This window comes from Crocodylus porosus, unplaced genomic scaffold (genome assembly GCF_001723895.1).
Source record: "Crocodylus porosus isolate Cpor-Errol unplaced genomic scaffold, CroPor_comp1, whole genome shotgun sequence".
NCBI classification, from domain to species: Eukaryota; Metazoa; Chordata; order Crocodylia; family Crocodylidae; genus Crocodylus; species Crocodylus porosus.
In genome coordinates, this window is record NW_017728914.1 from 23,776,892 (window position 1) to 23,792,151 (window position 15,260).

The window sequence follows — 15,260 nt, forward strand, 5'->3', positions numbered from 1 at the left end:
GCTACTTCACTGTCAGGGCGGCTAGGATCTGGAACCAACTTCCAAGAGAAGTGGTGCTGGCTCCTACCCTGGGGGTGTTTAAGAGGAGGCTAGATACACACCTTGCTGGGGTTGTTTGACCCCAGTACTCTTTCCTGCCATGGCAAGGGGTTGGACTCATGATCTGCTCAGGTCCCTTCCAACCCTACCAACTATGAAACGATTAAAATGAAGTCCATGGAGAGTATCCTCAAATAAAATTCCCCAAGAAAAAATTGGAATTCAGGGAAAACAATAATCATCTATGTAAACTTCATATATCTTTCCAAGTGTCATACAGATCAACAAACTGAATCCCTAATGAACCAGTGATAGCATCAGATTCAGAAGTTCATGCCTCCTAGTATCACACTAAGAATGCCTTGTTTCCTGCTTCTCATTGCTGAATTCTAGACTGTTTTAAGTGCTCTTGGTTGTTACGCTGGAGCATAATGAGACATTGGGTGCATCTACATGAAACATTTACTGCGGAGCTGACTAACTAGCTCTGGAATAAAACATCACCATCTACACATGCAGTGCTATTAGGTTGGAGTAAATTAATTAACTCCACTGTAGGATAGAACTGCCAACACAAGTAATATCTTACGGCAGAATTATTTACTTTGCCACAGTGCACATGTAGACACTGACAGGGCTGGCTGGGGATGAAGGTGATAGCCCTGCACTGAAGCACCCTCATGTCCCAGCCAGCCCCTCCGCAGCACATTGAGCCAGATTGGAACGTCCCCAGGGTCCCTGTCAGCCAGGGCTGCTCTGCCCCAGCTCAACATGCTATGGTTCTACATACATAGGCAAGTATGACACGGGGAGGAATAAATTTGGGTGCAAACTGCACCAGAACTTATTCAGCTGCATTAATTGCACATGTAGGCCCATGGCCCTTTTGGAAAGCACCCTCTCAGCACTCCCGTTCTTAGGGGATTCAAGTCATCGATAACCTCTGACAGTTCCTATACCAGTATGGGACAGAGTAGGAGCTGCCTTTAGGCTACATCCTCACTATAAAAAATAAGAATAGTATTCAACCAAGATAGCTAACAGTTTAAAATTCTAGCAAACACAAGGTAAAGGTAGGCTTTTACCTCACTTTGCCTGGTTGAAGTCAACTGTGTTCCCTAACTTCGGACCCATCTCAACTAGCTACATCAAATAAATATGAATCTGTATTTTGTCCTTTCTATAACAGAAAAGCTCACTTATCATTTTCAGTGAAGACCCAGCCTTAGATTAGTAAAACCAGCATCTTAATATGACCTCAAATACGTTTCATTATGGCTCACTGGATGGTGTGCTGATGACTTGGCTCAAGGCACGTGAGAAGTAACCATTATTTATTATTTTCTTCCATTAGGTGAGGCATGTGCAATATATTCTATGTTGACATAAAGTATTGATCTATCTATCATGGGTGAGATGGTGTGGAATAAGTCTGATGAATTCCATTCGGTCATTGTCAGCAAGAACACTTACAAGAAATATTTGGAATTTAAAAATATTATTGCATTGTTTTCCACTCACATCTTTCTTCTGAGAAATGCTAGTCATGTATTTGTGTGTCACATGTTCCTTCCTAAACAGTTCTTCTCACATGATATCTTCTAGGCCAAAAAGATCACTACTGCTCCAAAGTAGATTGCTCTCTGTATCTGCCTGCTTTGTGCAGTGGCTGCTGTCTGCTGTGATTTGTGCTGGTGACCTCAGGGTGTAAGTCAATTAAAGATTCTTGAATATTGGCCAGTGGTCTGGATTACAGCTGCTAATTGCTCTGTGAGCAATTTTCAATGGCAGGCTGAATAGGAGGCAGATGGGAACAAAGCCTTACAACAAAAGCCTTTACACAATGACACGTAATTAGAAGAAATAACAGTCACTTGAACTGGGAACTAAATGCCTTTCTCTCTTGTATGCACCCTCACTGAATCATCCACTGTTGGTTATTCACTCAAGATTAGACAGATGTGCATCAAACTTACTGGCAGATGATACTATATTCAGTTTCTATTTAGCACTACAGAGATAAAACACTGAGGTGAGAATATGGAGGGCCACAATTGGTTCTAAGCCAATGCTGCTGACATTGTAATGCATCTTTCAGATGAAACCATAGTTCCTTCTGCCTGACTCCAGTGGCTGCCTAGGGAAGATTAAAGACCCTTGAATAATTCTACTCTGACCCATTCTCTAATGTCCAAACACGTATGTGAGTTGAGGCTAAATCATGGTAGCTGCAGCATTTGCCTGTACAGTCACTAGGCAAGTAGGATTTCTGATTGAAGCAAACTACCAAAAGTGAGCCACTAAATGTTTGTGCCCACTGATGCAGCAAAAATGTTATGACCCATTCATCTCAGAAAGGAAGCTTTAAGAAAACCACAATAGCAAATTTCCTTGTTCCTTGCTGAATCCTTTGTTATAGCCTTAGTATAGCAGAGCAGATGGCTCTTGGGTTTCAGCTCATGTGTATATCCCTAAAAGGGTAGGCCCCTTACATATACATTTGTGAAGTCAGAAAATGTCAGAAGAAGTCAGGTGTGAATCTGGAGAGATTCGGTCAACCTTTTTGGGTATATTTAACACTAGGGGTGTGCGAAGTGGGTCCTATTCGATTCAGATTTGGATTCCATCCGAATCAGGGACAATGATTCGATTCATTGATTTGGATCACTGTCCCTGATTTGATTCTGCTGAATCTGAAGATTCGATGCTGATTCAGAGAATCAGTGATTCAGCAATAGACACAGCTTTAAAAGTTTTTTCTACATACCTTGAGGTAGCAGGTGCAGCTCATGATCGCTGCGATGCTGGGGCACAGGGAGCATCCCACAGGAGTGTGGGGCAGGGGCGCGCCCTCCACGTGCTTAGCAGCAAACCCAGAAGTGGTCTGGAAGTTCTTCCGGTCCACTTCTGGGTCTGCCGGGGAGCGCGCTCCCCCTTCCCCTCACCCCATACCCCTCCAGCTTGGTGACTGGCTGCAGGGGGACCCTGGGTGCACCCCATCAGGCCCGGGAGGTACCAGTCACAGAGCTTAGGGGGGGATATGGTGAACCCAGAAGTGCACCAGAAGTGCTTCTGGATCACTTCCAGGTCTCCTATGGAGCACACTGAGGAGCCCCCCGTGCTTTTGTGGGACACTCCATGTGCCCCAGCATTGCTGCTTTCATGAGCCCCTGCTACCTAGAGGTATGTAGAAAAAACATTTGAAGCTGTCTCTATTTCTGAATCTCCGAATCATTCTGAATCTCTCCAAATTGATTTGGAGGGTTCCAATTCGATTCGGAGAGATTAAAGGGTCCTCTGATTCAATTCAGATTCGGAGATTTGGCCACTGAATTGGACTGAATCTCTGCCGAATCTAATCAGGGACCAAAGCTTTGCACAGCCCTAGCTAACATGGGTGTAGGTATCTGAGACTGTCTATTCCCTAATAACTCAGCCACAAATAGAATATACTGCTGATCAGCTATCGTTTTGTTCCCCAGTTCCTACATACACAGATACAGATAGATGGAGACTTGTGAAGAAATTTCTGCTTGACTCCAGATGTATTTTGACCAGCAGTGCAACCATTGATATAGGCTGGGTTGTACCAAAGATTCTGTCAATGTCCCTGGTCATTCGTATAGGTAACATCATCAAATATTTATTTGGTTTTTCAGTAGCTTTGCCTTTTTTGGAAGAACTGAGATCTTCCTTTAAGAAAACAGCATGTTCATTGCTCTGATGTTGTTCTTAGGAATTGTTGTCAAATTATGCAGAGATTTTGAGACTAGACTAATAGGGACAAGCCAGTGACTAACCAAGCTCATGTCTAAGGAACCAAAGAGATGCGGCAGTTCTCTGTTAGTTTTCTGCTACCAAGAAGTTGAGTTGCATGGAGCATTTCATACAGGATAACAAATTACAGAAGCAAGAGTTCAACCTCACTGGAGATTTTTGTGTGTCTCATAAGTTTCAGTCTAGAGCAGAACTAGGAGGATTATAATTGCCACAAATAATATGCCTCTCATCATATGTTTAGCCCCATTTTTCTAGGGTCACAGTACACAATTTTTGGAATTCAGGTTTCTGAGTTACACTGATATGAAATCAGCCTAGAGTCGCATCCAGCATTAGCCACACAGCAGATGCATAAACCTGTCACTGGGTTTCTAAGACCATAACTATAAAAAGTATGTTAGCAGTGATTAATTAGTAATAATTATACTTAGCCATTATGCAATGCTTTTCATTTCATAGTGCCATATAAACATTAACTAATTAATCTCCACAACACCCCTGTGAGAGAGGTAAGTGCTGTTATTCCCATTTTATGGACACCCAAATGAAAGAGAGAGAGGTTCATAGCAAGTCTAATTGGACAATAATTACCCACTTAGTGCTCTGCAAATGAAGAAATAATCTTCCCATTGTCTTTAAAGAGAACAAGGAGACTGCAGAGTTCACATCCATGTTATTTCATTGTTTAGCCATATAGTTTTCATGCAAATGAAGGCAAAAGGAGCAAAAGAAAGGAGATAAATAAATTGCTCTTTTTTGTATTGGGTATTTGTCTTGCATCACTGAATCTCTGGAAGATGATAGAGGAAGTTGAATAATGTTCTAAAATACCTCCGGAGATGACTTAATACAGTCACACACACTCACACACACACACACACACACGCTGTTCTGTAAAAATGTATACATTGGTGTATTTTAAATCTACATTTTAGGACATGGGGGATGGAGGGAGTGCTTGATTTCTGCTACAAATGAGACATCTTATAGGAAACCTTTTCTGCCAGTTGTAAATATTAAAAAAGAAAAGAAAAAGAAAGCTTCCCAAAAATGGCAAAACCTGCTTGGGAATTCAAGTCAAGTCAAATTCTGCAAATAATTTCTGTAAAAAAAGAGCAAGGAGAACATTTCTGCTTAGTCAAAATGCTTAATTTAAACATCTTTAAAATCAAGGCCTGAAACATTTATTTGAAATGACATCCTCATTTCAAAATTGGCCAAGGATTTTAAAGAATGACATAAAATCCACAATTAAAACAGTATTTCTTTCTTCCCACGTTGGAGGGGTATCAGAGCATATAAAACCACTGGTACAGTCAAGCAGGGTTGCCAACCCAATCGATCTACAAACTTTTTACTGACAACCAAATATTTTTATTATGTTTGGCCTTAAACCCCTAAATCTGAACCCAGCCCTTGTCCAGAGTCTGGCAGAAAGGTTACATTTACAAATTGTAAAATGCATGTCAGTAATAACATATGTCAGTAGAAAAGCCTGTCTGTTAGTAACAAGTTGCAGTTTGTCAGTAAAAAAAAATAAAAAATGTTGGGTTAGCAATCCTGCTCAAAACATAATTTGAGATATTTGCATCTCATGGGTAAGGGAATTAATAAATCTCCAAAGACTGTGCTTCATGCATCAATATTTTTTCCCGCAAAATTGGGGGGAAAAGGCCTTTGCATTAATTAAACTGACTTTTCATTTGTTAATGTTGGAGTTTGCAATTTCCTTTCAATATCGTCAAAACACCCCAAACATCACTACAAAGTAATAGACTTATAGATTTTTTAAAAGAAAGAGAAAAAAATTTGGAGTGAGATTAAGATTTAAGACTTCTGGTCTCACTTACAATTCTGTTTCCTAGGCTTGATCCTTCTCCCAGGGGTTTTCAACTGGGGGTACGCATACCACTGGGAGTACTTGGGATGGCTTCAGGGGGTACTTGGCAGTGGGCACTGCCACTGGCACTTGCGCTACCTCTGTGCCACCATGCCTTCTGCCACCATTGTGCTGCTGGCATGCTCACCAATCTGCTGCAGCCCTCCTGCTCATCTGCTGGCTGCCGGGATACATTGACCCCAAAAGGTTGAAAACCCCTGCGTCTCCTGTTTGCACCACCCCGATCACAAAAACTCGTGAGAACAGAAAACCACTTTCTAGATTTTACACCACTTTAAATGAGATCAAAATCGGGCTCTTCCTTTTTCATTCTGATTTGATGAATTCCTTTAATACATTCAGAAAATAAGAAATGGACTGAAAATTCTGGGGAATAATAGCATAGTTGTTTGACAAATACCTGTGAAAGCAGTTGTTCTATTTATTCTATCCTTTCTATTTCCATGCTAAGCATAATGTGTGGTAAAAGGATAATAGAGCTTCCTTGTATAAACACTGTTTAACTGCATGTTCAAAGATACTTTCTGCAAAAGACTAACATCTAGTTTTAAAATTTAGTTTTTGATGCACAAGGACTCTCTTCAGAAGACTAATGGGAGTTTGTTATGGTCTTGCCTTGATATAGCTAAAGGCCTAAAAGAGTAATACTACTGCTAAAAGTACCTGCACTAGCAGGGATGGACTGTACCTAATAGCTCCTTTCCATCTCTATACTTGTGATTCTTTAAAACTAAGTGAAGACTTGTAATTTATTTTAGCTCTTCTCGCTTTAAGGAAGGGAGATAATCTGATTATTGCAGTCCTCAAGCAGATTACAGTGGGCAGGGAGAAGAGATTTAAGATAACTCAAGAGACTGAATAACTGTTCTTGGTGTCAAAGGTCACTACATTTAAGTCTGAGCAAATAAAATTGCTTCATAATAAACTCACAAACAACCCTGTACACTGGTGGGAAGGCAGACCTTCAAACTTTGGTAGCAATTGAAATTGGCAGTAGAAGAGTACTATATGGCCCTAAATATTAATAGAAGTCAAGATTTGTTATTTTTTACACAGGCATGAAACCTGAATAATAGCTCTGCTAAATTTGCAGGGGTTACTCCAGGCTTACACCGATATTTATAAATAACCTCTTTAATATTCCAACTGATGATGGGCTTTCTGTATACTTTGTATTCTGTCTAGCTACAGCAGGAAAAGCTAGGTTTAAAAAGACAAAGCATCGTCTGGTGGTTTGAATGCAGGATTTGGAGTGGCACAACTGGTTACAAAATGCCCTAATGCTATCTTGAAAATCTTCACCTGGGTGTTGAAGCGAGCTCTAGAATTGGGAGGAGGCACTGGTGGAGGTGGAAGAATCTCAAGTAAGATGTTGTGTCCACTGCCTTTCACTCCTGTCTTCAAGTTCACTAGCTTTAATAGTTTAAGGTGTTGATGTTAGTAACAAAAGTCAGGATAGGAATAGTTTAAGTAAGATGGGATCAAATTCTGCTCTGGGTAAATGTGGTTGTATTCACTTCATTTCTTTCCTGTGCTATTATATGGGTGCTTTAATAAAAATTCCATCACATTCTTATTAAAATCAATTTTTCCTGAACATTTTTAGTTACCAAAAATGTGCCTTTTATACTGATTTTGATAAAAAATATGGATTTCTTTCCAATTATAATATTAAAATTAACTTTCTCAAAAACAGCACATTCTAGTAACTTGAGGTGGCTGGACCTGATGATCACACAAGGTCCCTTCCAGCCCTAAACTTCTGTGAATCTGTGATGAACAAGTATTTCATATTTTGAAAAGAGATGAAAATCACCTTCACTGTAAATGACATTCTAAATGCATTTTGGATCCCCTCTTTAGAAAATTAGTTTATCTACCAGCTGGTCCCGGTCTTAAAATCTTAATCCTAGATTTTATTTCCAGCTCTGCTGGTATCTCTGTGACTTTGTCTATATTTCAGGGTGGTTTTTGTAAATGGAGGAAAACAATGCCTACCTATAGGGTTTTTGCAAGGCTCAATTACTTTTTCATATGGAAGACCTATATAAATGTGAGAGAGCTCATTATTCAGGGCAGGAACTGAGTCTTGGCGCAATGTGTAGCACAATGAAGTCCCATTTCTGTTTGAACTTTTGGGCATTACTGTTAGATTCATGGAATGGGGCAATTGCTCTGAGTACCTCTCCGACCTGCCTAGACATAACACCGCTGGTCTTTTCTTCATCATTTACAGGATCACCAGTTTTTAGCTTTTATTTCCTCTTTGGTTCCTCTGAGACTATCAGTTATGGTCATTTTAATGGAGATTTTACGAAGTATAAATCCCACTGCAGTTGATTCTCATTAATCCATTGTAAAAAGTTATAACTCATGCTTATTGCCAAAAGCTTTGCACTGACCTCTATTTTAATATCCTGGATAGTTGACAGGTCAAGTGACTTTTTGACAAAGTTGAATCTTTTAGCACGGTAATAAGAATAATGTTCCCATGCAGAAAAATAATGTCACTCAATGAAGAAGTACTTGTAAGCATCAGATGCTGTATGAACAGACACTGTGATTTATTTAATTAAATGTTTGACCAGATCTAATATATGTAAGTGTGTTTATATGTAATGGATGTACATAAAAAATGTGTAATAAAAGTTCTTAAACAAAAGGAAGAGCTATATGGTTATTTATGGAAAGCTAATGGCCATACCTCTTCGAAAGAAATGTTTATTTCCTATGGTTTTATGCTCAGTGAGTTGCACATTATTAAAAAAGAAATAGCATCTCTTAGCTATGATATTGATAGATAGATGGCATCATATGATCAATCATATGATGGAAAATTTTTTTTTCAAAGTAGGAAAGAAAGTTCAATGTTATCAACATTCCCCAGATTGTCTTTGAAAAACTAACCATACAGTCTAAAAAGAAGCAGAAAAAACAACTCACTAATAACTAGGTTTATTATTAATATTCTGAAGACTGTATTTTTTCCCATAGGGGCTTTTTGCTGGCTGACTGAATTGCTAGAGCTTTCTTCATTCTGCATCAAAACGTTCTCCATTTTCCTGAGAACAATAGGGGACGGGATTAATTGGGCATCTAGAAATTCAGAATAGGCAAATGTTTGCAGTAAGGTGCTCTCTGAGGGAATCATAGAGAAAGTGGAAATGTAGTCTTACTTTGTATGAAAACAACAAACAGCTTTTGTTGCTTAGTGTTGGCCACTTGTGGGGTTCTTAAAGTGCTAATACTTTATTTCATTAGGAGTCCACTGATTTCCTTCTCTCTCTCTCTCTCTTTCTCTCTTTTTCTTTTCTTTAATAAGAAAGCCTTAGAAATGTGAATCATACAAATATTGATACGTACGTCTTTCCTTTTCAAGATCCATTTTGTTCACTGTAATTGATGTGCCTGGTACAGATAATGGATGAAATTTTTGGCCCCATTGAACTCAGTGGCAAAACTCCCGTTGACTTCAGTGAAACCAAGATTTTTATTTTTGGTGTGTCTATTTCTGTCTTGTAGATTTAGAAAAGTATTGTTCATTTAAGGCCTGAATCTGTCACTCTACTGCACATCAAGTAGTATCTAACTACGTAAAAGAACAATAAAAATCCCTATGGAGTTAAGGCAAAAAACTCATCATGAGTAAAGGTGGCAGAATTAGGTCTTCACCATTATCCCTTCAAGTTGGTGATTATCTTATCAGTGTGCATCTACACATGCATCAACTCCAGCCTTGACTTACTGTGCAGTAAGTTACTGCACAGTCGGTGCATCTACATGTGATGCTATATTGCCCTAGCAACACACTATGTTAACTTAGGGGCCATAGGCAAAAATCATGACACTGCAGCTACATTGTCGTAGTGATGTACTCCTTCAGTATAGCGCATCACTATGGCGACATAGCAGCTAAAAATAACTGTGCACCATACGCATGGTGCAGTACAGGCTATTACTACACCGTCATTTAGTACTTCCAAAAGGAAGTACTAAATGACAGCTCAGTAACAACAGCACCGTAGGGGCATGTGTAGATGTGTCCAGTGAGGGTTTTTGGGTAGGAGTCTACACATGCAGGAATTAGGAAGAAGATTTTCTCCAGTCACAGCAGCCCTGCAATGCATCCCTGCCACCATGTAGGGAGCTCCAGGCTTCCCGTGGGAGCGCCAAGCCAGGAGACAGCTGTCTCCTGGCCCCAAGGGGCTACCTGCTGCTGCGGTAGGGACAGTGTCCACTGCCCCAGCAGCAGGGAGCTCCTAGCCCTGGTTCCCCCATCAGGGGTATAGGGCTTGGAAAGAGATGCAGGGGAAGGGCATGTCCAAGCCCCCTCCCCTGATCCACCAGTGGGGCAGCTATCAGGTAGCTTTCTGCATCTCCTTCCAGGCCCGGTGCTTTGATCACCCAATCAGGGCATAGGGCTGGGACCTGCCCTTGACCATGACAGTTCCCAGCCAGGCCCAGGCTGTGCAGCAAAGTCTGCATGTGCAGCCTGGAGCTCGCTGGGGACTACTCAAAATGCAACAGTCCCCAGCCACCTCCAGGCTACATGTGCTTCCCCAGCTGGCTGGCTGGGAACTGTCCCAGTCACTTATGGAGTGGGAGATGGAGAGCTTGTACCCAGCTTGTTCCCAGTCCCCGCTCTCCAACTGCAGAGCAGGGGCTGGGAACCAGCTCCCAGCCCCCACTCTGTAATCATGATTGGACAGTGTGGGCTGGAAGCTCCCTGCTGATGGGGTTGGGGATATTGTCCCCACATAGGCACGCAGGGTGGGGGCCCAGGAACTTGTTCCCCACCCAGCTTCATGTTCATGGAGCTAGGTGGGGAACAAGCTCCCCAGCCTGTTCCTCACCCACCCCCCCACAAGCTCCATGCTCATGGAGCTGGGTGGGGAACAGAATCTTCTGCCCCCACCAGTAGGAAGCTCCAGGTGCCAGCTCTGTGGTCTCAGGACTCAGGCAGACATTGCCCCAGCAGCAGGCAGCTCCTGGGGGCAGGGAGCTATCTCCCGCCCCATGATGGACTGCTGCCAGGGAGCAGATTTTGGTCAGACTTCTACACAAGCACTATGGAGCTGTTACTAATCCTGAGTAAAGTTGCTACTTGCATTTGTAGGTAGCAAATTTACTCAAGATTAGGGAGGTTTACTGCAAAATAAGCATGTGCATGTGTAGACACACATGGTTATGTAACAGTAAATTATGCTAAATGCGAAGTTAATGATGTAGATGCACTGTCAGGGCACATCCACACATGCAGGCACATGCACTTGCAGCAGCTCAAATAGGAGTGACACAAATTTGTGCCAGAGATTTTTGTCTCCGTGCATTTGCCTGAACATGAACTTTGGTGTGGGGTAAACTGTGCCACTTGGGCCAGATTGACCCAGCCCATCTCCTCTCAGATCTTCAGCCAGGGGGAGCTAGACCCTGGGGCCAGCACCTGTGCTGACCTCAGCAGTATAAAAACCTGCCCTGGTGAGAAGCTCAGGGCTACTTGTTCTCAAGAGACAGTTGACATATGAGGACACTAGTCCCCTGTGCCAGCTGGACTGTTGCAGGAAGCCTGACCTACAGTGACCCCTGGCACTTGCTGCCACCTGCAACAGCATCTGCCCCTTTGAACCTGCAGCCCCATGTCTGCACACCTGCCAGAAACAGATGAGGACTGCATGGTCACCTGGCGTGTAGCATGGGCACTGTAGCAGAGCCATCTGCACCTCTGGGCCAACTGCCAGTGGGCCTGGGCTGCACAGTTGGCCTTCGTGTAGCACTGCTGCCACATGTGCCCCTGCCCTGCTATCTGGACAGCTATTGCCTGGAAGATGTTTTTAGCATGGTGGCCTGCTTTGAACTGTCAAAGCATGTCCTCCTGGCCCCAAATGGCCAGGATATCAGCCACCCCATTTGCCCTCCAGCTGGGTCCTGGATGCCAGCCCCGAGCAGGCTTCTCTGCCTGGGTCCTGCCACTTGCCTCACTAGCAGTAATCGTGATGTTCCCTATTTAAAAAATGTAAATTCTCTGATAATAAAATCCTAAATTCACACTTTAAATTAACCCAAAATCTGTGTTCTTCCACAATTAAAGCAAAAGACCAACACCCAGGTCCCGGTCACAACGTGGCCTTGTCCCACTTCTGCATACGCCAGCACACTAACGGCGCATTGCCTGTGTGCTGGAACAGCTGAAGCACTATAGAGATGATCTGGCCAGATACCAGAGCATGTCTCTGGAGGACCTGCCTCTGGGTTGCTTCAGGGCACAGTCCTGGACCGTGCCTTGCCCTGCTTTTTTCCACGAGTTTCTTTTTCTATAGTTGGATTTCCAGGTATCAAATTTAGAGTCCAAACTGTAAATATGCAGCATGGGGAACACTTTTTTGTTCCCAGCATGCCTCTTGCAGCATCTCAGACTGCTTTGAGATAGCTCAAGAGGCAGATGCGCACTTGTCTGGTTGTGCCCTTGGAGTCCTAGAATCTTCACTTTTGCTCTTTTTTAAGGTCAGAGGATTGCAAAAGGTTTCTCATGAACTCATTGTGAGAGAATCCTGAAGTCTGCATTTCCGAGTTTCAAATATAATCAGCATTGTAATGGTGTGTGCTAGGAGGGGATTGCACTTTGCAATCTAGTCCTATCAAAGGATATAAATCAGGATTACAGTTAGTTCCACCTTGCTACATAGCAGCAGTCAGTATTTCCTGCACGCACACTTGTATTGATACCTCTTCAATTTTAAATGTCCCACAGAAAGCTCTTTAAATTGCAAATGGGATAGCTGGTGCTCAGGGATCTAATAACTATAGAAACAAAATGTCTTTAAAAATATTTCCACGTTCCGGATATTGACGATATTCAACTGAAACATTTTTATTATTTCCTTGGTTTTGTTTTTTGGGTTTTTTTTAATTCACACACTGCACATCTACATAACTAGTTTCCATGGAGAATTAGATCTTAAACTAACAAAAGCATTCTGAAAATAACCAACTTTTAACAAATATAACGGGTAAGGAATTGATTGGGTCTTCTGCATTAAACTGACTCACAATATAAATTAAGTTTTGGTAGCGGTATGTGTTTATGCATGTATACATGCACCTACACACATACAAACATTTACCTAAAACCTAAATTAGAAACCAGATACAACAGCCTTGTATTAATTGTATGAGAATTGCCATGTGAAATGGAGGGGGGGAGCTCATCTTAGAATTGAGTAAATATGGTAGCTTAAGGGGTTGCTATTAGTAACACAAGTCAGGATAGGAATACTTTAAGTAAGACATGAGCAGATCTGCTTTCAGTTATATATTAATTCAACAGGATGATGATGACAATCATGCACAGATCCTAGGGGTATAACTGAGAGTACAGTTTGACCCCTGAGTTCTACCTTGACAATGGCCCTTCATTTAGGTTATGAAGAAGTTCAATAGCCTCAGCCAACATCCATTATTCAGTATGCAATGCAGTTATCTCTGAAGGAGTGAGAAAAGGTCATTTCAAGTATGAAGGTTGTTTACAGGAGAACACGAGATGTAATCTTGCTCAGACTTCAGAAGGTGTCACCAGTTTTCAATGCATCCCAAATCCTAGCTGATTTCACCCCTCCCATTCCCTTTAGTAGGTTTTGTCATCTAGAAGGGATTTGCACTTGATAGATTTCAGAAAGAATTTGAAAAAGGAAAAAAAATAGCAGCTGAATTCCTACAGCAATAACAGTGTGCCAGCTTCATGACAGGAAGGTCATTAAAAACCCATCCTTCTCCTCATGTAATAAAAGAGATATAGGGGATCCTGGATATTTATTTCTGAATGAAACTGAGTTTTTGACAAACTGTACAGCTACCTAGGATATTCCCTCTCATTTTAAGCTTGATATAGTTTCTTCTTTACTAGTGTTTCATACAGGAGCTGTCAGTGAAACTGTTAAATAACCCGTCATCTACTCTCTCCTTTATCTACATCCCTTTTCCGTCAATGTCCTATATTTAAATTATTCACCAGCAGGTTTCTTTTGAAGCATTGAGCAGCAACAGATAGCAGTGCACTGATGATTGAGGACTGTATTGTGATTTAAATGGTATGCTGATGCAGAAATTAAGAGGGAATAAGACCCTCCTTATCATTTTGAATGTGTTACATTCTGGGTGTGTAGGGGTAAAGCAGGCTGCACATTTCTTAACCTGTTCTTCCCAACCCATCTAGAGCAAGAGGATGATATGGCAAAATCCCTGACTTAGGGGCTGATCCAGAGATTGAATTTGAGTAGGTCAGAATAGGTCCCTGAGTGCTGTCACTTCACTACATGGCATGTTGCACTCTGGTGGTCTCTAAATCCCGGGAGGAGAGGAGGAAAGGTGTCATCCAGCCCCTCCTGAGACTTTCTTGCCCACTTATCCGTGCTTTGACTTTTTTCTTGTTGTCCAAACCCAAAATGTCATCGAGCACAGCTGAACTTCTTTAGAGAGGTTCTTGCTGCCTGCTAGTGTAGGCTGTAAATTGATACACAGCTGTACTCCTGGAACAGGGAGAAAGTGCAGAAGGATATGTGCCTAAGAGTCTATGAAGCAAAGCTTCCTGCTTGATTACCTCCGCTGTGCTGTGGCACAATCCTGAACTGGTGTTTTCGTCATAGAAGAGTTTTCTTAGAGGCGAGCTATGGTGCTATGACTATGGGCACCCTGTACCTCCTACAGCTCCCCCCAAAAGGGCTCCTTCCTGTAAAAAGTGGGAAAACCAGGGGAGGATGCTCCATTGGAAGTTGGACTTTTCTGATTTTTTTTATTTTTTATTTCAAAACTCAGAAAAATACCATGGAAAATGCTACAATATTTGAATAGAAACTTTGTGCAGGTAAATTCCTGTTACCCTGGGGAGACATGCCATGCTCATTCCAGAGTATTAGAATAGGCAAAAGGTCTGATCCTACACATCAGACCCCACCCCTTCTTGACAGTTTTGCAACATGCAAAGAATTAGACCAAAATTTGCATGTTTTGTAAAGACAGTGTTCCCTACTCATCCTTTAATATAAGAAAATAAGCATCTTCATATTGATTCATGTAAAAGTCCAATGCATAGTAAAATGTATACTACTTGTATCTTATTCACATATCTTTGTGCTAAAAGGGTAAATGTCATGGCTGAAGATCATATAACATAGGACCTGACTGAGATAATACAGAGGTCAAGAAGTTCAAGAAAGTTTAATCTATGCAGTTCTAAATATCCTTGGTATAACACAGTGGTGCATGTCTGGGATTTCGTGGTTATCAAAATGTACCCAAAGTGCCTTTCAAATTTTTAGTGACATTAGTGATAGAGCAGAGATCTGCTCCAGGCTAATGGAAAATCTCTCTTAACTCTTGGCCGTATAGAACCTATGGAGCATGTCAAAATCTTACTAATTCTGAGATTCCAGTGATTTTTTTCCTTCAGAATTTCTAGTAATATATATATATATATATTAGAAATATATATATATTGGTTAAATATAGAAAAATATATATATTGGTTAGAAATATATATATATATATT